The 27353-nt window shown below is 41.2% G+C and overlaps 2 protein-coding genes across 14 annotated transcripts in view; one reads left to right on the top strand and one right to left on the bottom strand.

The window, feature by feature from the left end:
* frmpd3 (FERM and PDZ domain containing 3) overlaps positions 1 to 6119 on the bottom strand; it is an 89830-nt gene extending 83711 nt beyond the window's left edge. For 2 of the 3 annotated variants that reach the window (XM_077577254.1, XM_077577255.1), the window contains exon 1: positions 5541 to 6119. The gene's annotated coding sequence lies outside the window, so the exon portion shown is untranslated. The remainder of the gene's footprint in view (positions 1 to 5540) is intronic. The other variant, XM_077577258.1, reaches the window with a different exon arrangement.
* LOC144058763 (uncharacterized) overlaps positions 1 to 27353 on the top strand; it is a 184568-nt gene that overhangs the window by 85196 nt on the left and 72019 nt on the right. For 6 of the 11 annotated variants that reach the window (XM_077577274.1, XM_077577270.1, XM_077577268.1 and 3 more), the window contains 2 exons: positions 5730 to 5868; positions 6002 to 6115. The exons of 2 other annotated variants lie outside the window; for them this stretch is intronic. The gene's annotated coding sequence lies outside the window, so the exon portion shown is untranslated. Of the gene's footprint in view, positions 1 to 5729; positions 5929 to 6001; positions 6116 to 27353 lie in introns of all 11 variants that reach the window. 3 more of the 11 variants (XM_077577267.1, XM_077577264.1, XM_077577265.1) reach the window with 2 other exon arrangements.

The raw sequence follows: 27353 nt of genomic DNA, 5'->3' as shown, positions 1-27353 counted from the left end.
GCGATAAATGTAATCAACGTTGTTTATAAGATGAGAAATGTGCAGCTCTCCCAAAGCATTAATACATTGCGTATTTTATCAATAATCAAATAATGAGCTTTGACGCCCGCAGTCGTCGTCAATGGCAGTGAATGAGTTAAAACTCCCAAGTTACAATGGAACCTGAAAGGTTGTTCACAAAATGCTGGCGAACTTCTAATTTGGTTGCATTTCAAAAAATAATTCTGCCCACCATCCTCGATTTAATCAAATTATGAGTAACATTTGAACTAGAAACGATCAGGAAGTGGTATCGAAAATCCCTAATTTCAACAGGTTAAGCCTATACAAATGGGATGATCTCTGAACTTGGTATGCAGAGATCTCATCTTTTGGTTTTCCTGAAATATTTTTGCAATGTTTGGTCTCATAGGCGTTTTTTTTATATTTAATTTTTTTTTCCCCCCGTTGTCATTTCCCACATATTTTGATGATAGGCCACCACTGAATGGCGTAATGTTTTCTCAATTTTGTTGTCGCTATGTTCCACTTTGTGACATGATGAAACGTTGCCGCTGACAGCAATTAAACACGAGTGAAAGGAAGTGAAGCATAGAGTGTGTTTTTCTCTTGAAGATGAGAAGTATAAACACTGGATGACAAATCATCGCTGCAGTGAGACCAGAGACATACAGAAAAGAAACAGAATTTAACCACCCATGTGAGCGGGGATAGTTCAAAGTGAGACGACGATCTGCTGTGTGACCTCTTGTTGGCAAGTTACACATCTTGAATGCATTAGGACACAATGACAACAGTAAAACATCATCTCCTAGTAAGCCAGAATGTAAAAAGTCATAAATCTGCGAGGACTGCAAAATATCAGTCAGGATCTTTCCAAAATGTCACATGACCCACCGGGTCGCCACATTCTATTTAGACATGAATGGCATGAAAATAGAGGAATCCATTTCAATCGAAATGAAAATCAAACACCTTTTTTTTCCTCCCCGAGTTTGACATCAAGCATTGCTTTGAAAACTCGATGAAAATTTGAAACGAGGCTGGAGATGAAGATCTTTGCTTAGATTAAAAAACCTTTTGAGCATTTGCGTGCGCCGATGAGACTCATACTTAACAATTATGTTACACTTAATTTGGGAGACAGAAATAAAATGTGCCGTTTCTCATTTAACTGCCCTCTGTTGTAAATGTTTAATTGTTATAGAGGGCCTACACGGGTTCTAGATGCTTCTGTAGTCCATCACAGTTGAACATGTCCAACGCTGCAGTAGTTCTCTTCACTCATTCCTTCATTTTAGTAACTATATACAATTTGAGTTGTTCCTCATTCAAAAAACATGCACGTTAGCTTAATTGAAATCTCTAAATTGTCCATACGAGGGAATATGTTGCTAACACTAAATTGGCTGGGGTGTAGGCAGTCCCTGCTTACTTGACATCATTTGAGTTGCTATTGTTGATGAGATAGGTCATATTAATGGTGGAAGAAGTTTTGAAATGCTAATTGCCCCCAAAAAATTCTAATATCACAAAAACCCTGCCATTTGAACAGGGGTGTGTTGACTTTTTAAACCCATTGCAAGCGGCCTCAAATTTCAAGTGTGTGCTCATGGTGTCTGCCAGGGATTAGCAAAGCGAGATTATGAGGTTGCAGTTCAGGCAGTGAGGTCAAGCGCTAATGCTAGCTTTGGCTAGCTGCTCTTCGCGGCATCAGTTGTTTTATTTGTATGTGTCTGTATTACACTTAACAATGCTAAAATATTAGATGAGCAAGGCAAACATTTATTTATCAAGAGAGTGCTTTTAATAATTTTGGTTATAGTATTCAGTCAGTGTTGTTTTTGTCTCCTTATTTTACAATTCGCTTTAAGCTCCCTGGTTGTTCTCGACACATTGTTAGCTGCTTTACCGCTAGCCACCAACTGGCTAGCTGCCCATCATAGTGTCATTTGTTACATTAAGGGACAGTTGTTGTATCTGTTTAGGGTTGTATTACACTTAAGAATGTAAAAAACATGAAATGAGCAAGGCAAACGCTAGACACCCTAATTTATCAAAAAATGTTTGATTTTGTTAATGTATTAAATATCAGCTAATAACTATAATTGCGCCGCGCCTAGCTACCTTCGATCAACTACTGTTGATCAGCCAAGGCATTCTAATGGTAAAAGATTGTTTTTGTTTCTTTATTTTACATTTAGCTTTAAGATGCCTGCTCGCTACAAAGAAAACGTACCAATTTTCTTGACACATTGATGTTAAGCGGGGTAAATTACATAAGCGCTTGTTTGTTTGTGCATTTTGTGACTTTAGCCATGACAGCTGTTTGTGTTTAGCGAATGTACACTAACAGAACACGATTCTTCGTCCATACATGCTTTTGAAGCCCAACTGCTCAGTCACCCACAGTAAATGATGTCCGACTGGCAAAAGAACATCAAATCAACCTTTAGACGCCCACATCACTTTGCCGGCATGACCACTGTCGGCCTGAGTGGATTTCATATCGATGTTGGCGGCCTTTCACAATCAGCCACCTTACTTTCCCAAACAAACCTTGTAATAAAACATGCCTAATTCCAGCATGCTGAATGTGCTGTGCTGCCTTCTAGAATAAATCTCAGTATTAAATAGCGCCTTCTGTCTCGAGCTGTCTCCTTCCCCACCGTCCGCCTATGTCCAGTGTCTCCATAACCCGCCCTGCCACATGATGAGATCAGAGGAGCCTGGTCATCTAAGTAATGGCTTTCCTTCTGTTGATTCCTCCTGGGGTCCGCAGCCCCGCATGCGGTGATGTATGCTCCACGCAACAGCACCAGACAGCTCATCTCTCTCAGCCACAGGCAGCACTGAATAAGCACATCCACCCCGAGCCAATCTCTGAAATGCACTTTGGGGCTGCTGCTGCTGCTGCCTCTTGTCTTTGACGTCGACTGAAAATGAAAAGCACTGTAACCGCTTTACACTCGTGTAATGAGCCTAAGTTGATTAGAGGAGAATTTGGAGGGGAAGCTTATGGCCTTTTCTTAAGCTTCTGGAAGGAGTGACGGAAAAGGGACTTGCCTGCCTCATATTGTCTATGTGACAATTCAACACGCACACCTGCAGACCTGTTCGATTTCTGTTAGCTTGTCATGTTGTTTGGTTTTGGTATAGTCTGTTATGTTTTGAGTTTATATTTTAGCATGATTTCATAAGCAACGTTCGCAACGCTAGTGAATGTCGATTTTACGTCAGGGTTTATTAGGGTTAGTTCAAGGTCGCAACGTTCGCCAAATATTCGCCAGACATTCGCCTGATGTTAACAAATTATTAAAACTGCTGGCGAATGTTTAGAGTACGTTTAGCAAACGAACCCTGACGTGAAATCAACATTCGTTAGCGTCGCAAATGTTTCTGCCATTCAGTTGGATACATACAGGCTTCATTAGATTGGACTGGGGGACACCATTTTTGTTGAGTTAAGTCTGACAGTTGTTTTGATCTCATTTAGAACGGTAAGATCACGGTTACAAGGTTAAGAGAAAAGACAGCACCAATCCTCTTAATCGCTATTATGCTAGCTTTCTGTTTACATATATTGATATTAGTGATCTATTGGGAGCTTTACATACCTCTTACCCTACTTTCTCACTTGTGACTGAACAAAGTTGCCACGTAGCTGTAGATGAGTCCAATCATAATCATCTCTTCTTACTACAGTCTTTCTACAGCTAATCAATGGAATTCTTCTCATCTGTAGGATAAAATCTTTGACGTGCTAGAAACAAACTGACTTCAATTTTAGAATCAGCATGGCAATTTTACTGTTAACATAAAAATGTAATTCAACAGATTATTTTTTTTTTTAATTGTTCCCCAGTCTATTGCTAGTAGCTACTCAGGCTCATGGTTCACTGGCCAAGTATAGTTCCGTTGTACCTACAATGGGATTGTTACTGTATTTTAATCTTGGTCATTATGGTGGTAGTATTTGATCACGATTCAAGTGCACTAAGGAACTTTTCAACCTTAATACAATATTTTCATAACTTTTCTGATGAAACATCGACTTAAATCTAGTTGAATGGTACCTTTGCCATGGCCTGGGGGGGGGGGGGGGTCTGTATCATTTTTACTGGCACTAAGCAACTTTAAGGAGGATGGTAGGAACGCTGCCACACAAAAAAAACTACAAATGTGCTGACTGCTTAATGACATACGTCACTTCCCCCTTTTCCCCATTCGTTACAAAGACGGAAGTCAATTTGAATGTTGACGCACAACTACTGCTTTCCTGGCAGAAGCTGCAAAACAAATGAAAGGTTTAAAAAAAAAAATGAAAAAGGGAAGATACCCAGATAAAAGGACAGTCAAGGATCAACATTAGCTTGGCTTTCACTCCCAAAAACAATGCAATGCGCTTGTCCTAATGGGAAATCTGGTCTTCCTTCAGGCATAACAATACCGCTTTTGTTCATATGGCACCGCCATAATCAACGCAAACAGAAAATTCCTTAGTGTTGCTTTAAGTCTGGGACCTCAGGTGCGAAATTTCATGCCATCTCATGTCTGCTAGTATGCCAATAAGTTCATAGAAAAAAATAAAAATGAAAAAAGGAAGCTACCCACATAAAAGGACAGTCAAGGATCGACATTAGCCTGGCTTTCACCCCAAAAAAAAACGATGCAATGCGCTTGTCCTTATGGGAAATCTGGTCTTCCTTCAGGCATAACAATACCGCTTTTGTCCATATGGCACCGCCATAATCAACGCAAACAGAAAATTCCTTAGTGTTGCTTTAAGTCAGGGACCTCAGGTGCGAAATCTCATGCCATCCATCTCATGTCTGCTAGTATGCCAATAAGTTCATAGAAAAAAATAAAAATGAAAAAAGGAAGCTACCCACATAAAAGGACAGTCAAGGATCAACATTAGCCTGGCTTTCACTCCCAAAAAACGATGCAATGCGCTTGTCCTTATGGGAAATCTGGTCTTCCTTCGGGCATAACAATACCGCTTTTGTCCATATGGCACCGCCATAATCAACGCAAACAGAAAATTCCTTAGTGTTGCTTTAAGTCAAGGACCTCAGGTGCGAAATCTCATCTCTGCTAGTATGCCAATAAGTTCATAGAATCCTTGAATCTGTACTAGAATTCAAAAGAAACTCAACAGAGCCAAAAGAAGAAGAAAAAAACCTTCCTAAACAGCTGTATCCCAAAGGACAAAAAACTCACATAAATGACATGAAATGCCACAGACCTTCACTTTCCTTTTCATCCCTCCCCCCCTCCTAATAACCCTCTCACGCGAGACCTTCCATCCCCTCCTGACTATCGCCAGACGTGTGATGGATATCGGACCATGTCCTCCAGGAGACATCTTCCATTATCATGCTGCCACAGTGCTCATCCGCTGCTTTCTAATCAATGACAGCGCAGCAATGGCAGCACAACGGGACACACAGACACAAAACGGCAAAAAAAATCAAAGATGGCACAGATGAACATCATCAAACGCGCTCGGATGAATATTCATGAGGTGGTTATCTCACCTGTGCGTCGCTCTGTAGAGGTCCTTTGGTCCAGTGTGCTTACTGTCGACCCTCGCTCTATGCAGCCGTGCCCTCCTACATGGGCACGTATGCGCCACGCAGGTCAGCGGCGTGCTGTCCGGCAGATCGCTGATGAAGGATCAGGCTGTCCACCCTTGAACGCATCTTCTTGTGCTTCCTGCTCTCCAGGGTCATTCCAGCCAGCCCCCCCTCAGCAGCCGCAGCACCAGGGCAGCGCTCAAGGTGGGTGGAGGGGTGAGCGATGGGAGGTGCTTAGAGGACTCAAGCGGACGTGGAGCTGCCAGCCGAGCGCCTCCTCTTACTACAGGTCAGCACGCAGCTGCCGGACATGATACGCTTCTCCGTCGTCCGCCTTGCCGCCTTTCCTGTGCGTGTGTTTTTTGTTTTTTTTGCGTGTTAGTCCACTTGTGTGTGTGTGAGAAAAGTCTCTTCCCCCTCAGTTGATGATGATGTCTGCTGCCGCTGGTGGCTCCGGGATGCTGAGGCAAAAGAAAAAGATACAAACAGAGCGAGACAGAGAGAGAGAGAGAGAGAGAGAGAGCTGGAGTGCAGAGGTAAAGCAGAAAGGAAGGAGGGAGAAAGCTTTTAAGAGCGGGGAGGGAAGATGGAAAAGATATTGGAAAAAAGAATGCAAACCCCCCCCCCCCTTCCCAACCGCAACCCCCCCATGCCCTCTCCGCCCCCTCTGCTTTTATCGCTATCAATCAATCAGGTGCTGGCAGAGTTAATGAGTCACCAATTCCCATGTCATGGATTTGCGGCATGTAACAGCATCATGTGCAGTCGCAGTGCATGGCACGTGTTTACGTCTACTTTTATTTTCATGTTATACTTTATCGTGTGCAAGTTTTGCCTCGTGACACTTCAGCATTAACAGGTGATGTCGAGTCAGGTGCATAAATATTGGAACGTTGACACAACTCTCATGTTTTTGACTCTAAACACCGCCACAACAGATCTGAAATTAAACATCTTATCTAATCTAATCAAATATGCTTTAATTTAAAATTTACAGTTTTATTTTGAGGTATCCAAATCAAGTGAACGGCGCAACAATTACAACAGTTTGTATTAGGGGTGTCAGGCGATTAACTTTTTTTAATCGTAATTAATCACATGACTTTAACAGTTAACTCACGATTAATCGAAAACTGTATATCTGTTGTAAATAAAATACACAATAATTTTTTTCCCCTGGGTTTTTATACTACTGTTAACATAAAAGTGGAAAAAAACTTGTAGAAATATGGCTGCATCTTTTAGTCTTTGATACAGTCATTTCCGATTAATTTATAAAAATTTTGTTAAAATTAAAAAGACGAGTGTGATATTGATTTGTGTTGAGGTCCTTTTCTGCCACTAGATGGCATTAATTGCATTTGCAAGACATTGATGACAGCTCAGTGCATTTTTCTTTTCATATTAAGAGCTATCTAATCTTTAACATGAAGTAACTTGTGAAATTCTGCACATTTTTAAAATCGTAAAATTTGACTTGACCCCAGTCTCCGCAAATATATGCATTATTGTTTAATTAATTACTGCAAAATTTTTGATGTTGACGTGTCTGCTGTGTTGCAACTGGAATTCCCCCATTACAGGCTTTCAGGGCGGTCATTAATTACGCGTTAAAAAAGTTAGTGGCGTTAAAGGAACTTTAAATGAACTCAAAATGAGCACCCTCATTTTGACACCCCTAGTTTGTATATATGGCTTCCATTTTTTTAAGGATCAAAATTTATGGGAAAAATAAACAATTTACATTATAAATCAAAAATTAGCTTTTTAATTCTTGGCTGTAAATCTGGAAAACCCTTCAAGTTTGTCTTCAGCAAATGCAATAACTGCTCAATCGATGTTTTTTTTTTTTTTTTTAAAAACAGTGCTTCTCAATTATTTTTTGTTACTCATCAAACTTCACTCGCTGTTACCGTGAATAACGTTTTAGCTTTAGAATGGCCACAGTTACCCAAGTAACGACAAAGTGATCAAAAGGATCCGTATCTGATTTAATGAGACATTGGCAGTTTCACTGTAAAGGTTTGTGTGTACTTAAACTTGCATGGCTTAATCTTTGAGACACTTCAATTTATTTATAGAGCACTTAAAAAAAAACAACCACAGTTGTAACAAAGTGCTGTACATAAAGATTGGATTTGAATAGAATAGAAGCCTTTATAGTCACCGTATGGCGCAGAGACAAACAAAATTGGGGTTTTAAAACCAAAAACGTGAAACATCACAAATGATACAATAATAACGATAAGCATATATTACTGACAGGATGAATGTGCTCGAGGCGCGAGAGTTTGTCATTTCCCATGATGGCAGTTTTGTGACGGAAGCGGCTGGCTGGGCATCGTGGCGCAACGAGGGAGACGGAGCCTCAACAGCTGCCGACTGTTGTATTAGTTGTGATGGTGAAATTGTCTTGGCAAATATTAACTTTCCATCTCCTTTGTAGTTCTGCGGATAGCGCTGAGCATAGCAGACAGCAAAGCGGAGAGCTGGCTGTAGGAGCTCGTTCCTTTTCTTTAAAAAGTACCCAAAAAAATGTACCAACGCCAAACTATTGAATACGCAACCCCCAGGTTATCACACATTTAACCCTGGAGAACCCAAGAACCCTTTTCTTCTTTGGAAAATTACGAATTATACATTAAATGACTGCTATAAGTTCACTGAACACCAAAATATATGTTTTTTCAATTTTAACCCTTTTTTTTAGCTCAGAGTTGCTAATTTATCAAAATATATATATAAAACATACTCCTAGGCATTCTGCAACAATGATATGAAATAGATTAACAAAAAAACAACACAATTTTACCATCTGATGGTTTGCTGAGAAGATGGTTTTATTTAGATTGATTTCCAGCTCAACAAAACCGCATGTTGCCAGCCATCTTGTCACCACCACTCTGGCTCATGTAAGTGCAATATTCATCCACTAGATGGCCCCATGCAGGGGTCAGAAGTGTCACTCTGGACTTTTGAAGTTAAATTTGTAAAAAGAAAAAAGAAAAAAAAAGGTCTTTGTTATTTGAGTAGCAGAATTTATAGGGGCCAAATTTGACCCCGTGGGTTCTCCAGGGTAATGACAAGAGGTAATAGTTCCTTCAGATTGTGTCCTAGTAGCTTGGAACATATTGACTGCGGAAACTGTTATGCCACCTGATAGGGGTGTTAAAAAAAACACGATTTGAACCAGAAAATTGTTTGTTTGTTTTTTTTAAATTAAAAAGAGGTGAGTGTATCGAATCGAATTGTTCCAATTTGAATATATGGAGATATTTATCAAATTGTTTATTACTGGAGGGATACAGGCTACCTTAGAAGGAAATGGCACGTTTCAGTCGTGACAAGTTCGATTGAATCGTTCCACTTTCAAATCGAACCGGCCTTGAATCGTTTCACACCCTACATATCTAAAACCGTATCGAATCATATATTACCACCTGACCTTTGCACCCAAAATGCTTAATGCGACCTTTTGTCCAAATAGTTTGGTGTTCCTTAGTATGTAGTTAGCATACAATGGCTGCAAATCGCAGAATTTGTGACGATGAACGTCTATGATTTTATTTCTGTCAGGGTGGAACGTGAGTGGATGAGGGATGGTAGACCCAAATGCAGGGAAACTGGAATCAAGGGGTACATTTATTAACCTTTATTAAGGAGAAAGGTGAGCAGACAACCATGACTTGATGGGACGTGACTGGACTAACTGTACTGGTTGCCATGACTGGCGTGACGTGACTGGTCACCATAACTGGACGGGACGGGACTGGTCGCCCTTGACTGGAACGAGCGTGACGTGACAGGACCTGATTTGCCTTGACTTGGCTGTGAAGTGGCTATGACTTGACTAAGGCTATGGCTTCTTGGCTGTGATGAGGACGACTTGGCTGTGACCAAGATGACTTGGCTGTGACGAGGACGACTTGGCTGTGATTAGGACGACTTGGCTGTGACCAAGACGACTTGGCTGTGGCGAGGACGACTTGGCTGTGATTAGGACGACTTGGCTGTGACCAAGATGACTTGGCTGTGATTAGGACGACTTGGCTGTGACCAAGACGACTTGGCTGTGATTAGGACGACTTGGCTGTGACCAAGACGACTTGGCTGTGACCAAGATGACTTGGCTGTGACCAAGACGACTTGGCTGTGATTAGGACAACTTGGCTGTGACCAAGATGACTTGGCTGTGACCAAGACAACTTGGCTGTGATTAGGACGACTTGGCTGTGACCAAGATGACTTGGCTGTGACCAAGATGACTTGGCTGTGAAGAGGACGACTTGGCTGTGATTAGGACGACTTGGCTGTGACCAAGACGACTTGGCTGTGACCAAGACGACTTGGCTGTGATTAGGACGACTTGGCTGTGACCAAGATGACTTGGCTGTGACGAGGACGACTTGGCTGTGATTAGGACAACTTGGCTGTGATTAGGACGACTTGGCTGTGACCAAGAAGACTTGGCTGTGACCAAGATGACTTGGCTGTGACGAGGACGACTTGGCTGTGATTAGGACAACTTGGCTGTGATTAGGACGACTTGGCTGTGACCAAGAAGACTTGGCTGTGGCGAGGACTTGACACACAAATTTCCACACATACCATAGACAATGCACCCACGCCGACTGGACAAACACAGTAGACTAAATACACCAACAATAACGAGACACACCTGGGAAAGGGAAGACACACACAGGTGGATGTGGTTAGACATAACGAGACAAGGGAAGAAACCAGGATCAAGAACACCCATAACAAACAAAACCCCAACCCCCGCAGAACCGAAACAGGACAATTTCACATCAGTTATGTTGCGGTATGAAGACATCACAAAATTCCGACGTCATTGCCCCAACTATTTTTGTGTGTGGAAGCTAATGTAATCTTCTTCGAGCATACCGTCTATGCTGCTTTGATTGCATCAATTAAAAAGAGATGATGAATGATAGGACTGAAAGGAATGCAGATAAGGCTCCTGAAATGAGAGGGAATGAGTATGCGGACCACTAATATCCATCTGATAAAAAGCAAGGACATTCTCAAAGAACAGGAGGAGCATACTAAACAACCTCTTCATCTTCCCCTTTTTTGTGGTACAAGGATGAGGAAAGATAAGTCTTCTCCTTCGATTTGCATTCCACTTGGTAATACCCCTTGAGCAAAAATCCCTCCCTAACGGGCTCTTTGTCGCATCCCAAATTAAAAGAGCCTTTGGTTGAGTTTCAATCTGGGATTTATGTCGGAAGAGCGGGTTCAAGCAGCCGGCAGCCCCGCCAATATGGCAGAAAAGCCCATCAACAGATTCCCGGAGTCTGCAAACTAAGAGCGTCTCGGCTTGAGCGCTGGAGAGGAAGCTGAGACCTACAGGCACTTTTTTTTTTTTTTTTTGCTACATTTGTTGAAACTACTTGACTTGAACTGCATTTCACGCCGATTTTCATTCTAAACAACCTCGGTCTTTCAAACCACAGCTGTTTTCCTCTAAAGCATGAAAGCGTCGCACTTTCCAACCATTTAATTTCAATAACATAAATAGAAGGTAAGGTAAGAACAATTCAAAAGTAAGTTTGAATTCTTTGTTGTAGCCTCCTCGCTGACCTGCCGTCTGCCGTCCGGATGTGTTCACCTAAACTGTAATCTGCCGCTCAATCAGGCTTTTGGTGTGAACCGGGGCTGTGACTGATCCCACGGTGCATGACTGCGCGAGGGTAATTATGCATGCGGAACAAGGTTAGCACAGCGTCGGGTGAAGGAACGCGATTTAATTCACTCTGACTCGTGCGCTTCTGCCTCGCCTCTCAAATGCACTTGTACTGTTCGCGCCGTAGCATCAAGGGGGGGGATTATCTGGGGGTTGTGTCGGTCGGGTTGACTGCTGGCCCCGGGTGTAAAAACATTTGGAGAAAACAACATTTCAGAACAGGAAGAAGGTGTAAAGTTGATCATTTCAGCTTTATAGCAGTCGCCTTGACGCACTTGCCTCGCAGTCCTTTCCTACTTTCCGTCTTTTGTCAACTGTGATCTTGGAGTTACCCGCCCTAGTGAGCTTTCTGAATGTTTATGACTAATCTAAAATGTCTGCCGCTTTGAGAGAAGAAGTTTGTTGCTGACATTAGATTTACACAGATCGGATCGGGTGCTATTTAGCATTTTATGCAAAATCACCTGATCGGTTGTAATGTCATAATCTGCTGATCGATCAATGATGTCATTGATCGGATCCACAAAATAAGACATTATGTCGTTCATTCCGGGGAAGTTCTGTGCTGCTAAGGTTAAATGCAACTGTTTTTTAAAAAAAAATTTTTTTTTTAATAATCAGGTGTTTTGAGGGATGGGTGGCATCATATTATTTTTTTTAATAGTTGAAGGGCTATATGTTATTGTGATTTTTATTCTCCTCACTTTTTTTGCCGCCGAGACACAACTCCCACATGATACTTCCGATTTACACCTTGGTTCAAAAATTCATACCTACCGGGGTATATATATCGTCTGATTACACATTACTTACAGTACTCGCATAATTTAACGTTAAATGTAAACTTTTCCCCATTCATTTTCAATGAGACTGACATTGAACTTTTTCAATGTCCTACTTTCCACGCCCACTTCTGATCATCATTACCAGTTCTCTGATACAGCTCAGTGGTGCACTTGGTAAATCGCATTGTCCAGTAACAAGGAAGTCGTGAGTTCGAATTCCACCTCAGACTGTACTTATATTTAAAGCGCTATATAAATAAAGATGACTTGACCCCATTCAGCATCCATAGCTTTCAGCATAACATGACACTTGTCAAAATACACCATTAAGCCATGATTTTGAACAAGACAAGTTAGCTCAGCGGGTTCGAGCAATTGCCTGCCAAACCGAAAGACCTGGGTTCAAACCCCGCTTGGACAACTCTTTAGTACAAATGCAATATTCGATACTAATCATTGTCAATTTATTTCACTATTAATACTTAGCAAATTTTTACATCATTTATCTCTGCGATTGGCTGGCAACCAGATCAGGGCGTACCCTGCCTACTGCCCGAAACCAGCTGGGATAGGCTGTAGATCAACCCCCCCCCCCCCCTCCGACCATGGTGTGGACAAGCGCTTAAGAAAATGGATGGATGGACATCATTTATCTTTCAATTGACTTCATAAGAATTCAGCTTAGCATCCAGCTATTAGCTTTCAGCATTCCCACACAATTTCTGCAGAAATTGAACTTAGTCTAGTTGTATAAGTTAGTGTCTGGAATGCACATTTATTGACTTGGCTTCTTTTTGTAAAACTACGCCTTCGGTGGTTATCAACATAGTGTAGTAAACAAAGGAAAACAATTGAGGACATCCTGCATTTTCTTTTTTGGCATGTGTGGGTATTTGTTTGAAATATATTCCCAATTTCACACAGAAGCCGATAAGTCTGTCAAACAATTAATTGCTCTGGTCCACTAGCTTCATCATTTTGGCAGCGTTGGAGCCACTGCTAATGTAATGTAGTCGACAGCTACTGTATGATACAGATCAGTTCATTTGGGAATATTTGTAACGTTTGGCACAGTATTTTTTTTACTGACACTGACATATTCGTCAAGTACATTTTTCAACTGATAGGCGTGGAAGAGGGTCTCGCCCAGCTTGTCTGAGAAATTTAGTTTGTAAACCACTGTAGTGACTAATGCTTCCCTATAGATGGCACCATAGTATTGCTTTGTATTTAATATTATCACGGTTTTACGATTAGGTGTAGAATCTTGGCTAGCCTCACGGTGATTATGGCGGAGAGAAATACAAACAAGTTGGAAGTTGGTCAAGTAGAGGTGGCAAATCCAGGTACAGAAAGTAAAAATCCTGCCACAGTTTGGCTTTAGCCTCAGGTGCTAGTCAGCTAGCTCCCTAGATAGCGCCCATGGTGCTCGTTTACCTGCTAGTTAGCTCGCTCCTTAGCTAGCGCCCATGGCGCTCATTTACCTGCTAGGGAGGTAGCTAGCTAGCTAGCACTATGGGCTAAAGCCAAACTGTGGCAGGGTTTTTACTTTCTGGACCTGGATTTGCCACCTCTGTGGACAAGTGAAAGCACTTCATACTTGAACGGATTATGCATATGTTTGGTATAAACATAGTATGTATTATTAAGTAGTAGAAAGTATGTGTTGCAATCTAGCTAGGCGGCTAGGCTAGTCACCTTCACTCACAGTGTATGTCTTGGTTTTGTATGTACTTATTTTGCCATCAGAAGGCCTTTTTCAGTCTTGTTTTGTTGTTTCACAAAAATAAAAAAATCTTAGCGTCAAAGTCACTGTTTGGCTTTACAGTTGTGTTTCACAAAAAAGCTATTTTTCTCCACTTTTTGATCAGAAGCTGTTGTTTTGGGGAAACCAACCAATGTTTCTCTTTATAGAAACATGGTCTACGTATATAGAATTTTTTAACCTAATTCTGGTTACTTAATTCTGTCTGTTAGCGAGAGCCACCACATCATGATAACTTACATTGATGTTTCTGCATTTGGCAATTTATTATTATATTATATTATTAGTATGGGATTTTTTTTAATAGGCTTTAGGTGAACTGATGAATACATACACACACGCTCGCACGCATGCACGCACGCACACACACACACGCGCACATACACATACTCACCCACATACAAAAAAAAAATATATATATATATATATATATATATATATATATAAATCTATTTTTATTTTTTTATTTTTATTATTATTATTATTTTTAATTTAAAAAAAAAAAGGAGAGCAATGATGATGTCAAATCGAATGAACAATACTGAGCTTTCCTGAAAAAAAAAAATAAAAAATAAAAAAAATTAAAAAAAAACGGCTGGCAGTAAATAGGCTATAAGAAAAATATTAGCCCACAATTACAGAGCAGTGACAAGCTCAGAATGCTTTGCCAACCATTCGGACGATGTTGTGCTCTTGCCGCTTTAAAAAGTCGTCATAATCATGTAAAGCACATTGAGTTACACTATGAATGAAATGCACCACAGAAATTAATCTGCCTTGCTTTGCCTGCATTGTTATCAGCAGTGACCTTGCCAGGGAACGTGTAGCGGCAGCTTGAAGGCACTGATTGCGATCATGCCACTTTGAAAGTCTTTGATTCTCAACAGCATGTGGGCTTAACGGTTCGATTAACCCTTGGATCGCCTCTGATCCCTGCGGTTAACAATGTTGCGGCGGCGCTTCTCATACGGCACGTAATGCACACGCACACAAAGACCCCTCGCGGCAAGATACAGATTTCTCATGGCCATATTTGCACAGCGGATTTATGCAAGCGCGCATGGCAGTATCACTCAACTGCTTTGTCACTTGAGGGGGTCAAGTGTTCCACCGCATTACGTTTCTTGAGTGGATGCACAATGAAAACACAGGGAGAAATTAGATGCTCAATATCCATATTGACCTTAACTTGAAGGGACATCACAGCAGCTATCTAAGGACATAGAGACGCACTAGTGACATTACACAAAATGAAGAAAGAAAGATCTTGGCATGAACTACACTCTAGAAAGAGAACTTTTAAACCAAATTAAGTCTAAAAAGAGAATTTTTGACCAACTTAGTTAAATTGCTTCAAGTGGTAACACACGATTGAATGAAGTCAATATATTCAATTTAATTAATTATGAGGTCATTAACTCATTCACTCCCAGCCATTTTCACTGAAGCAACCCCCTTCGCTCCCGGCTGTTTTACTGGATTTTGACTGATTTGGCAAGGCCCACAGAATATTGTGTTCTATTGCTATAAAAACTTGGAACCTACCAAAAGAAAGATTAGAGTCTGTTCTTTCATCAGAAAAAAAGTACATTTCTGTTTCCGTGTTGCAGCAATTAGCATTAGAATATAGTTTAGTTTCATCATTATTCACAAATCTGTTTAGAACCGTGGGGAAATCATCTTGTTTGCAACATGGCTCTCGTTGATCTCTTATACTCTGCTGCCACCTGCTGGCCGTTTTTGTAATTACTACCATTGCTTCACCCGTTCTCTGCAGTTCAGAGGCTGCATCAAAGCCTAATGTATGCTCTAGCATAAAAAAGTATAAAACATTTAAAATAGAACGTTTATACATTACATCCAGAGCTTAACCTTTCGGCTCAGCTCACTCACATATGCCTCTCTCATGAACAAGACCCCAAATTACTTGGACAGCTTCACTTAAGTCAGGCTCATATCCCCCTCTCTTATACCAGTCTCAGACTTGGAGTTGCAATTCTCACACAAACCATTTCAAACCACTTCAGGAAGATTTTCAAGACAACAAAACCACATCGATCATTTTCTCCTGATTATCCAGGGTCAGGTTACGGGGGCAGCACCTTTAGCAGGGAAGGCCAGACTTCCCGCTCCCCAGCCACTTCTTCCAACTCTCCCGGGAGATCCCAAGGTGTTCCCAGGTCAGTCGGGAGACATAGACTCTCATTCTCACTGGAAAATAACCTGATTTACTGCTGTCAATGCAGACCCAACTCTGACGTGAAGTGTACAGGAAGTGAATGGCCCACATCAAGAGGTCCGTTACCCCATACACCAAACGTCATGAGTGACAATGCTTTGTCCAGGTCCTTAAAGCAAATGTTGACTGGTTGGGAAATCTCCCATGCACACTCCAGGACCCTGCTGGCCTGAACAAAAAACGCACCTTCCCTAGACTTTGAGGTTCAGTTTCCCAACAGACCCTCCTCTCTGGAATCCCCAATTAGGCCTAGCCAGGAAGATTGAGGATTACGACCCCCTTGTAGTCTTTCTTCTTAGAAGTAGGATCCAAATCCCCAGTTTGCCATTTGAGAGGAGCTGTCCATGGTAGGAAACTCAGACAGTCCCACAAGAACCTGAGTCCTTAGCAACTATGGATGGATCTCATTTATTGCTTGGACCTTACAACCGAGGAGCTTCTTAACCATGTAGACGAGGTTAACAACAAAATAGAATAACAACATGGCCTTACGTAAGTCTAATTTTTGAGACTATATTGCGGTTTAATTTTCATGCATGCTTTACTGGTGTCTCATCCAATCAGTTTCACTTGGGTGATTTCCGCATTAATAGGTTTTGCTCGGTTCTAGTCAGATTATGTATGTATGCACTGTAAAATCTGAACAATAGCCAAAAACAATGAATGTAGCATTTCAGTAAAAATTCTAATAGCACTGGCTTGAATAACGAGGTTTTAACGTGACAAATTAAAATGTCAGAGTCTGTCACCTCAATTACTGTGGCTGCATCCATCCACGACTGACATTATACTTTCACCAGAATCCACTAAATGCATTTGTGTTTTTTTGTTTACGTCCCACGTGAAATACACGCAGCACTTTCCAGTTGATACTTTCACAATCCTTGGAATGTTTTCAAGAGATCAAAAACAAGCGATTAGGGTCAAACCGATTGGGCTGCCAGGAAGCATGTCGCTAAAAGCATTGTCCTTTGAAAAAGCAGACAGCTAATTTGTGTCGTGCGCATTTACAGATGCTCCAAGATAGTCGTTATAGATCTCTGTCCAGGCATATCAAGGATTCGGCTGTTATCGTCATGGGAATGAGACTGAAAATAGCCTGTGGGACTCCATGCAGTCAAAGAGCATTACATTACACAGACAGACACAGCACAAGCATGTTCCTACAAAAGCCTTGAGCTCCTTGGAGTCCCGCATTGATTTGTGGCTTTTTGAACCGACAGAAAACAAGCCTGCATCCTATCTCACTCCTGCGCGACAACAACAGGAGGTCCGGTTACTGATTATAATTGGCGTAGCGTGATTCCAAATGTGCACTCTGAATCAAACTGTCATCGGAGCAGCGGGAGGCCAAAGTCTCTATCGGGGTGAAGCGCTCGAAAATGACACCGGCTTCATCTTGAAATGCGTAAACACTCCTTGGTCTGGTTTTAGGTGGACGTCTGTGGCAAGTTGGCAACCTAAAGATATAAAGATATAGGTACCAAAATGAATGGCTTGTGAGCAGACGTGCTAACCACTGCCCCATTTTTTCACCAATTGTTATCATTACTTGACTATAATAGAAGCAGAACAGCATGAAATGTGGGAATGACTAATGAAAATTAGTAAGAATAAAGCAAAGTCAAGGAAGAGGCCGCAGGGTAATCCCCCCCCACCCTTCCAGAACAAAGTAACAATACAAGTTCATTGGAAGGTTTTAGTATCTTTAAATCACATTATTCTTGACTTCAGTATTGCGGTCAAGCTTGAGAGTCAATTATATACCTGTCATTTCAATTTTTAAACTGATGTGACTTTGTTTGCTGTATTAAGCGTTTTTAATTAAATATTCAGCGTAACCTTTTATGCCCTTCAGGTGTTATTATTCTGAACTTTTGGGGAAAACGCATCTCAAAAGTTTGAACTTAAGTCATGCTTATTTTATGAGACATTAATTCAAATTTAACTTGTCCGTCTTTTGTTTTTCTTTGGCTTTTGAGACCGCAGCTTTACCATATGCATTGTCACATGTTATCAAAGTTAAGGAAGAATTTATGTTTATTTTCATATTATTATTGATAGGGGTTAACATTTTTATGTTGTTTCCTTGTGATTTAAATGTGACAATTACTTATACTATATACAAAATGGTGGATTTCAGGAGTACCTGCCGACCTATCAAGTGTGAAATTACACCACCAAGTCAATGTTTTGGTAGCTCACGATTTCTAGAAATGTGTCTGAAAGCGAGCAGTTGTCAATTGTGGGAGTCAAATTTACATAATACAGCCCCCACATTGATTTTCTCCACCATGGATATTGGCCCCATACTAGAGGGGCGGAGTAAACAATGGCTCATTTGCATGAGACAGAACGGTACCCCGTCCCTAAACACTCTGGTAGTTTCTACCAAGTAGATGCTAAGCGTACTGAAATGACCCGTGTAATATTAAGAGTGGTAATCCTATTTTTTAAAAATGTTATGATAACCGTTAAAGCAACACTAAGGAATGTTCACTTTATTTTGATTATGGCTGCGCCACATGGACAAAAAAAGCAGGAAGATCACATTTCCCATGAGGACAAGCGCATTGCGTTGTTTTTGAGCTGGGCAAATGTTGATCCTTGACTGTCCTTTTATCCGGGTAGCTTCCCTTTTTTCTTTTTCGTCTCCTCAGACAAAACTTTTCAGTTGTTTTTGCAGCTTCTGCCAGGAAAGAAGTAATTGTGCGTTGACATTCAAATTGACTTCAGTCTTTGTAACGAATGGGGAAAGAGGGGGAGTGAGTTATTCCATAAACAGGGATGTGATTTTTCCGCTAATTCGCGGAATTCCGCTTTTTTTTTTATCTCCCCCCCCAAAAAAAAAATTCAGATTATTATTATTTATTTTTTATTTTTTTATTTATTTATTTTTTTTTAATTTTTTTTTTAGTAGTTCATTGTGTATGCACATGACTCCGACAGATAACATCTTCTGCTATAACAAAGACATTTGTGGTATGCTCTAATATGAGTTACTTTTCATTTGGTCATGATACAATTATTTGTTCATGAAATTTGAACTCTTCAACGTTATTTATGTGTTAACTTAGTAATCACATTAGTTAGATATGATGATATTCTCAGTGATAGTTTTTAAAAGCAAAGGCAGTCCAATGTTTTTGAATGTGACTGATTTTGAGTTGACTAAAACTGCCATTTTATATGGGATAGTTCAATATACATTGAAAATTTATGCTGTTGTTTTGTCTATTTCTTTGTCATGTGAGTGCATTGAAAGTACTTAAAAACACGGAAAACCCATGAGCTCCGGGGGGCTGTGCCCCCCTTGTCCCCCCACCAGGGCACTGCCCTGGACATAGCTGGGTGCCAGCGGCCCCCAGACCCCCGGCTAAATTTTCAGATAATTTCACTTTGGTCAAATCACATCCCTGCATAAAGCAGTCAGCACATTTGTAGTTTTTTGTGTGTCAGTGTTCCTACCATCCCCCTCAAAGTTGCTTATTGCCAGTAAAAATGATACAGACCCCCTCAGGCCATGGCAAAGTTACCATTCAACTAGTTTTAAGTCAATGTTTCATCAGAAGACTTATGAAAGAATTTGTATTAAGGTTGAAACGTTGTTTAGCGCTACTTTGAGAACAGCTACAAAAATGACTTAAAACATTGCCGATAGGTTGATCCGCATAAAGGAATTGACGGTAATTAACCACGTCTGCTTTATTAAACACGTTATTCCAGCTACCAAAATATGCATATCTCTCTTTTTGAATGTGTCAAAAAACCTGACCCAATGTGTTTGTCCTTAAGAGTTAAATGAATGACCTTGAGCGGTCAAAGCTGCGCGGTAGAGATTTGCTCTGAGTCAATTCTACGATTAGAAGCCTGTTGCTCCTGATAAATTAACGTGTCACACTATCGAGCAGCCTCAGAAGAGAATCTGCACGAGTCCCATTACGAAATCCTCTGACTTCAGGGGTTCCACCAACTGAGACCTGGTGTGCCTTCCTCAGAGCTCTAAAATGTCCCTCTGGCACCCTACAGCAATGTCCACTTGACCTTTATTACCGTATGACAATCCCCAAATTAGTTGGCACTCCTGTGGAATGTTCACCCTCCGGATGATCTTACTGTGACCGCATTAATTCCAAGTCGCTGGACAGTCCTAAGATGCAAATCTAGTCATCTATGAATAAATCAGTGTGGCAGAGATAGCGGGCAGCTTGTCACAACAATGGCCGGGAATGAGAGAGCATTAAAGTGGTCGTAGAAGGCCTGTGAAATGACTGATAAATGGGGTAATTAAATTTTCGATAATTGACGAACGCGCTGAGTTGAGACCAAAGCTCACATCAGAAGAAAGAGGTGTGTTTGTCAGTGTCAAAGATCCCTCCCAGGTGGGAGGAGTTCATCCAAGTCCGGTCCATCTGTCATTAATATTAAAGGTTACTCCTACTTAACAACTTGTCTGTGGGAATTTGTGTGAGGCCGCTGATGCTTACAATCTCTGTTCTAGTTCACCCTAAAAGTGATTGATGGGTTATCGGTCAGGGTAACTCAAGCGATTCCGCATACTCATCCAAGACTGCCTTTATGGACCATTCTTTGGTCTCTACAGAAAGTACTTTCTTAACTCTTTCACTGCCACTGACGTTTAAAGACGTCAAGTAAAAACCTACGGTTCACTGCCAATGACGTCAAAAGACGTCATCCAATGATTTTTATTTTTATTTTTGAAACGGGTAGAGGAAACCCTTCCGCATGTCTGGTGAAAGTTTCCAGTCTGTCTGTTGTGCCTAATGACTATTTTTGGCCCCTAGAGGGCAGCGATGACTCTCTTTTGACAAGATCGGGTGGGCGTCAGTAGAGGCGGAGCTAGAGCGTCGAGCAGGAGATGAGAATGGAAGACAAAGGAAAAATGGCGGCCGGTCGCGAGGAGCTCTCACCCGAGACGTTTTTTTCAAAGACCAAAAGCATCGCTGAAAAAGCACATTGTTGACGACGATGATCATCATCGATGATGAAGATGAGGGTGGTGACTCCGTGGTTGAGAAGCATTGACGCGGCAGTAGAAGACGTTAGATGGAGCTAGATGGAGGAGGGAACGGGCAATGGCGAGCGTTTGCAAGCAGCTCTACACTTACAAGACGAAAGGCATCGACCAACGCTAAAATAGTACATTGATGACGACGATGATCATCCTCGATGATGATGAAGGTGAATCCGAGCTTGACGGCGAAATTGGAACCGCTGACGCGGCGGCTATGACGGTGTCGTAACGCGGAACGCAACCGAGCACGCACAGGCGGACGTTCGATCGGACGACGGAGAGTGCCCCGAGTCCAATGCATATTCATCGGAGGAGTGTGTACAGTCTGCTACTTGCTTTTTATTCCCCGGAAAAAAAGGCCGTCAAGAAAGTGTAACGTTTGCACGCAAAACGGACCAATGTGAAAGTGAAAGTAAACTGTTGTGCGAGTCCTGGCGTCTCCTTGCACGCAGGAGAGCGTTACAAAAAGAAAAACTGTATTTGAAACATCCACATAATTGTAAGTAGTACCACAGTTGCACACATTTGTAAATAGTTTGCGAAATTGTTTTGTCAAATTGTTACACTGTTGAATGGAAATAAACGTTTTTCATTGTTGGTGAAAGCGTTTTACAGAAGTAAAGCACTATTTAGGTGTTTGTGGCATCATTCATGGACAAAAAGAAGTGTACAATTCACTAGAGTGCATGAAATAACATCGTTTCACAAAAAGCTCTTTTTCTCCGTTTTTGTTTCAAAAGAGAGAATTTCGGTGAAAGTAACCATTTTCTATTGTTGATTACTGAAGAACGGAATAAGGTAGAAACAAACTTTTTTTTCTGAAAGCTGAGAGTCCAATCTTTCATTTGGTAGTATGTGTGTTTCCATAGTCCAAACACAACATTTTCTGTGGACCTTGAAAGATCACTCAAAATGCTTAAATCGGCTGGCAGTGGGGACAACCCGTTTCTGAAAACGTCTGGCAGTGAAAGAGTTAAATGTGTTGCAAAGTTGAAAGTGGACATCGAGATTCAGGGAGGGGGGCTTTGAGGTTTGAACAAATATATCCAACATCCAACCTGCTTGTACTGTTTGGGACCCCATTAGGGAGGATTACCAATCACGTCATTGCAGTGTTAGCCGCCAGACAGCAAACTCTAGTAAGGGTCCCTTTATGGGACATACCCAGCATAAACAGTTGCTACACAGTGCTACGCCAGTGCCAGAGGTCAATGCCAGCCATCTTTGGAGCCCCCTTCAGCATGGGGCCCTAAGCAATTCACCTAACTGTGGCACGCTCCTCCCCGCCCACTAAATGCGACGAGCAGCCCCCTCCGACATTTACCGGTCAAGATGAGCTAAAGTGCATACACAATAATGGCAAAGTTGTCCGATTTTTCCTCGTGATTTCTCGGTCAGGTATTTTCAGGTCGCCGATATTTCTCTTCGAAACAAGCAGAGGAGGCTTTAATTTATTTTCTTTTTTTTCTGGAGAGCTCAGTATTGTTCATTCGGTAATTTTACCGATTTGACATGTCATCATCATTGCTCTCTCTTTTAAAATTATTATTATTATTTTTTTTAATTATTTAAAAAAAAATATATATATATATATATATATATATATATATATATATATATATATCTTGTATGTGGGTGAGTGTGCGTGTGGGCTTTAATTTCTTTAGTGAAGGGTATCTTCACTTCCTCACCTTACAATTTTGCCCCAAAACAAAGCAAATACACATCACATCTCTGTCTGCTACTAAAGAAGAAGAAAAAGAGTCGACTTCAACTGATTGTCAGCAAAACCGAGCGTTTGGGACATTTTTTCTGTCAAGCAGGCTAAGAATGAATTCATATTACCTCATAGTTTTGCTGGCATTAATAGTAAATAGTAAGTCAACAAACGCGTGGACGGTTAGCTAGCCGTAGCTATCATTAGCCTTTGGCTAAAAACAACAATGGAGAACATTACCTTAGTGCAGATGTAGTAGTTTCTGGTCATTTTGGAGGGATACAACTGGTCGTGTGGTCTTCCACGAAGTTTGATCCAGCGCAGACATTTTTCGTAGTTTGAGGGTTTTGGGAAGGGAATAAACTAGACAGTATCCGGCGGACACCTCCTTCCAGTCGATCGGGATAACGGTTATCACTCTGACACGAGCCGTGACTAATGCACCACCGGGAGCTGCTTTGTTCGTCACAGCAAAAAAACGCTCGTGCCGACGCAGACATGACGTCTTGATCGGTTTACCTGGTCATGCGGGCGTGGATTACGGTAAGGTCAATTGTCTGGTCTGCCCGTCCCGTCGCAGCATCTCTGTTATGCTACGTTCGCATCAAAAGTGAAACGACACTACGGGCTACGGACGTAGCCGCTTCTTTCGCGCCGTACCGCCACAGAAAAGAGAAGGTGCTGCTTCTCCTTTGACAGAATTTTTTTTGAATATTGCTAGTCAATCAGCTGGTAGTTGTGCTAAAACTGTGGCTAATGCTAAATGCTATTGCTATCTTGGTTCACAGTTCAGCAGCTGTAAACAATTTGAAGTTGTTACACAAGTACATTTTCTAAATTGTATTGTGTCTTCCAGTTGACCTGGCGTTGAAATTGACTTGACACGTAATCGCATCACGACAATAGTTACGTTCGCGTTCGGTCTAACTCGCATTAGCGTCACAGGTGAGCTAGAGCACATCGCAGCTGATTTTGGGTGAGAGGCGGGTACTCCCTTGACTGGTCGGCACTTTCACATTTATTGACAATTCAGTCTTCATCGAAGCTAACATGATGGGTTTTATTTCATTTGGGGAGGAAGCCAGAGTAGCTAAAAACAAGCACGGGGAACATTGAAGGATTGTTAGAAATGAAAGGTTGTGACGTTTAGCCTAATGACGTGTAATCACACCCTGTCTGGGTGGGCGGCTTGCACGTGTCGGTGCATGTTGAGGAATTGTTTGTTTATGTTTGCTTTACTTGCTTTATCATCAGCATCCCTCAGCAGAGTTAATACATGAGGATCATTTTCAAGTGCGGCATTTGGGGGCGGGCGGGCAGGAGTGTATTTTCATCTATTCCAAACCAGATGCCATTACCCTCATTTTACACTCTTTGGCTTTTGTGCCGGAAACTATTTTGCTTCCCCTCAAACTATCATGGTCCCTGTCTCCTTTTTTTTTTTTCTCTCTCATGGTCCCTGTCTCCTTACACGCGGTTGCCTCTTCTCCTCTCATTAGTTGATAACAGTATTAGCCCGCCATGTGTGTGTATGTTTGTGCATGCTTGCTCATACTGTATGTGTGTTACTCCCCCGGAGTCATCCTGTTGGCAGGGCAGTCTTGAAGCGCAGCTCATTAGCGAGTCCATTCGGACCCCGGCAACTCCTTCTCCCTTCCTTGCAGCCTTGCTATGGACACATTAGGCCGCTGATGGTCTCTCCCTCTAATGGAGGAGAACGAGGGCATCAGCACCGAGCTGCTCTTGTTTGCTCTTCTTTTAATTATACCTCCCCTGCCAACTTAAATTGCTCCAGTCTCGAGCTTTCTTTAACTTTCACCTTGGCGCAACACATAGCTCTGATCATCAGAATACGCTGACGGCAGGAGTTTTTTTTTTTTTTTTTTTTTTTTTTTTTTTTTTAAGGCGGTGCTCTATTTAACTGATGCTCCGTGTTGCAAAATGTGCCGCTCGTTTGCCTCAGTGTACTTTATGAGGCGTGTCGCATGGCTTCTGAGAAAGCGTGTTGGCAAAGGTCTAGTGTTTGTACTACGAGGAAAAGGAAAACATCAATCCCTCGACTGCCTTTATACGCTTTGCCTTGCGTTTCATCTGTTTATGACTTTGAGGTCTTTGGAAAAGTTCTTGGAACACGGCAAAGCTTAATATACTGGAACCTGCAAAGTTGAACGGATCACCAGTCAAACTCTTCATAAGTTTCTTTTTGGAGATATTCGTTTAGGAAGTTGGGCAGTTTAACTGCATTCCACTGGGGAAATGAGGCAGTTGCTATGGGTTTCAAGGAGTGCTGTCAAGTGACATTTAAAAAAAACCCAACTAATTAATCACAAAATTTAGCATAATAAATCACGATTATTCTCATTTTTCTACTCCTGCTTTTACTGTTTTCTTCAAACACGACAGCGTATTCCATTGGGTAATATTCAGAGAGAGAAAAAATCTCAAATTTGCAGGAAAAAAACCTCACAAACTTACGACAAATACACGCAGCCTAGCAATTGTCTAACGTGAGGATTCATTGGTGGTTAACTCTTTGACTGCCAAAAACGTTAAATAACGTTTAGTAAAATCCTATGGAGGAGTGCCAAAGACGTTAAAAGACGTTTTTTCAAAACAGAGGTGAAACTAACCATTTTCTATTGTTGATTACTGAAAAACGGAATAAGGTAGAAACAAACTTTTTTTTCTGATGAAAGATGAGAGTCCAATCTTTCATTTGGTAGTATGTGTGTTTCCATAGTCCAAACACGTAATTTTCTGTGGACCTTGAAAGATCAGTCAAAAATGCTTAAATCGGCTGGCACTGGCGACATCCCGTTTTCTGAAAACGTCTGGCAGTCAAAGAGTGGGACAATTTTTATAAAATGAAAAGGCAGGATGGAGACGGATTTTTTTCTTAATTTAAACTTTACTCATCATACACGGCAGCGAGAGCGACAACACTGCCTGAGCCCCTATCAGCTGACTAACACTAACCAATCAGAAGCTAGCATACCTTATTTGAAAACCTCACCCAAAAGCATTGGCACAAACATCTTAGTTCTACGCTACGAGTTTTTTTTCTCACAAATTTGCCCACTTTATATAGTGGCAAATTTGTGAGTTTTTTTTCTCGTAATAATGCCCCCGCGCTCTAAAATATACGTACGGTATTTGTACGTGACCCAAGTACGCCGTCGTACAGAAAAGATGACACTTGAGTTGAAGTAAAATTTGAACCCAGAGCCTTTTGCAAGTCTCAGGCAGACTTGCTACCTAAAACTCACGGTCTTCCTTCCTTATTAGATTGTTTTTTGACATAAATGACGACCACTATAATTATTATTATTATTATTATTATTTACCAGTAATCTGAATACAGACAAAGGTCAAAATACTTTTAATTCAGACTGACAACTTTTGCAAATGTTTTCATATGATTTATATGAGTAGTAATCAGCTGGTGCATTTTTCAAATATTTGCACGATACTAATAATTGTTATGCGTTTGTGTTGTGTAAAGAGAAATCGAATGTCAGCAGTTAGCTTGAGGAAAATAAACGAGGCTTCTAGCATGGGACACCCCTTTAATTACACCGGGTAATTGTTTGTTTTTAATAGAAGCCCTCGGCTGTAAGCTAAAATTAATGACTGTCTCTAACTTTTAAAGGTTAAGTAAAGGAGGCACTTTTTGGCAAGTGCACATTATTTAATGACACGTGAAAGCTCTCAGTCAGTTCTATTTTTAGTGGAGGCTGAGACAAAAGATTCATTTTTCATGGCTCTCTTTGATTTGCCCCGTTGGCTTTCAAGGATCCTCGGTGACGTGAAGGGTGTGTATAGTGTATGACCGAGAGCTCGGCATGAATAAGTCAACAGTGTCATAATGTTTGTTTATTCATTTATGAACATCTCACTGATGCGCCTCGGCCCGCTCGGGAATGCGACATACTGTATCCTCTTTTTTTTTTTTTTTTTTTTTTTTAGTTCATGCATATTACAAAGCAGGTGGTCATGGTATCTGTCTCATGTGACTTGCTCGCTTTGTGTTTCTCAAAGCTTTTCCTATCTTTTGATTTTTAGTTTACTAGTTATTGATTTTTTGTCTTAAACGGCATACGCTGATTGTTTTTTTAGGCAATGAACAAAAACTCTCTTCTCATTGAGAACATTATGCATGTTGACAAAATGTACAATAAAAGCAAAGTTATTAATTTAAGGACTGAGGTATGTAAAATAATGAATAATAAACTCCTCTTGAGTTTATCTTGGGGCAGGTGGAAGTCAGCAGGCGATTCAGGAGGGAATTTGTGTTCAAGCACGCTGGACTCCAAGGTCCTCATTTACTAAAAGTTTGGTTGCACAAAAACAGGCACAAACTTGATTGTGCACGTAAGCAGATGTGGAAGCGAGTACAGGCGCTCCCCTACTTACGAACGAGTTACGTTCCGAGCGATCGTTCGTAAGGTGAATTTGTTCGTAAGTTTAAAGTTTTAAGTTTAAAGAGAATACGTACAGTACTGTACTACGTATGTTAGAGAGAGAGA

This window comes from Vanacampus margaritifer, chromosome 10, assembly GCF_051991255.1.
Source record: "Vanacampus margaritifer isolate UIUO_Vmar chromosome 10, RoL_Vmar_1.0, whole genome shotgun sequence".
NCBI lineage: Eukaryota > Metazoa > Chordata > Actinopteri > Syngnathiformes > Syngnathidae > Vanacampus > Vanacampus margaritifer.
This window is presented reverse-complemented; position numbering and strand designations above follow the sequence as displayed.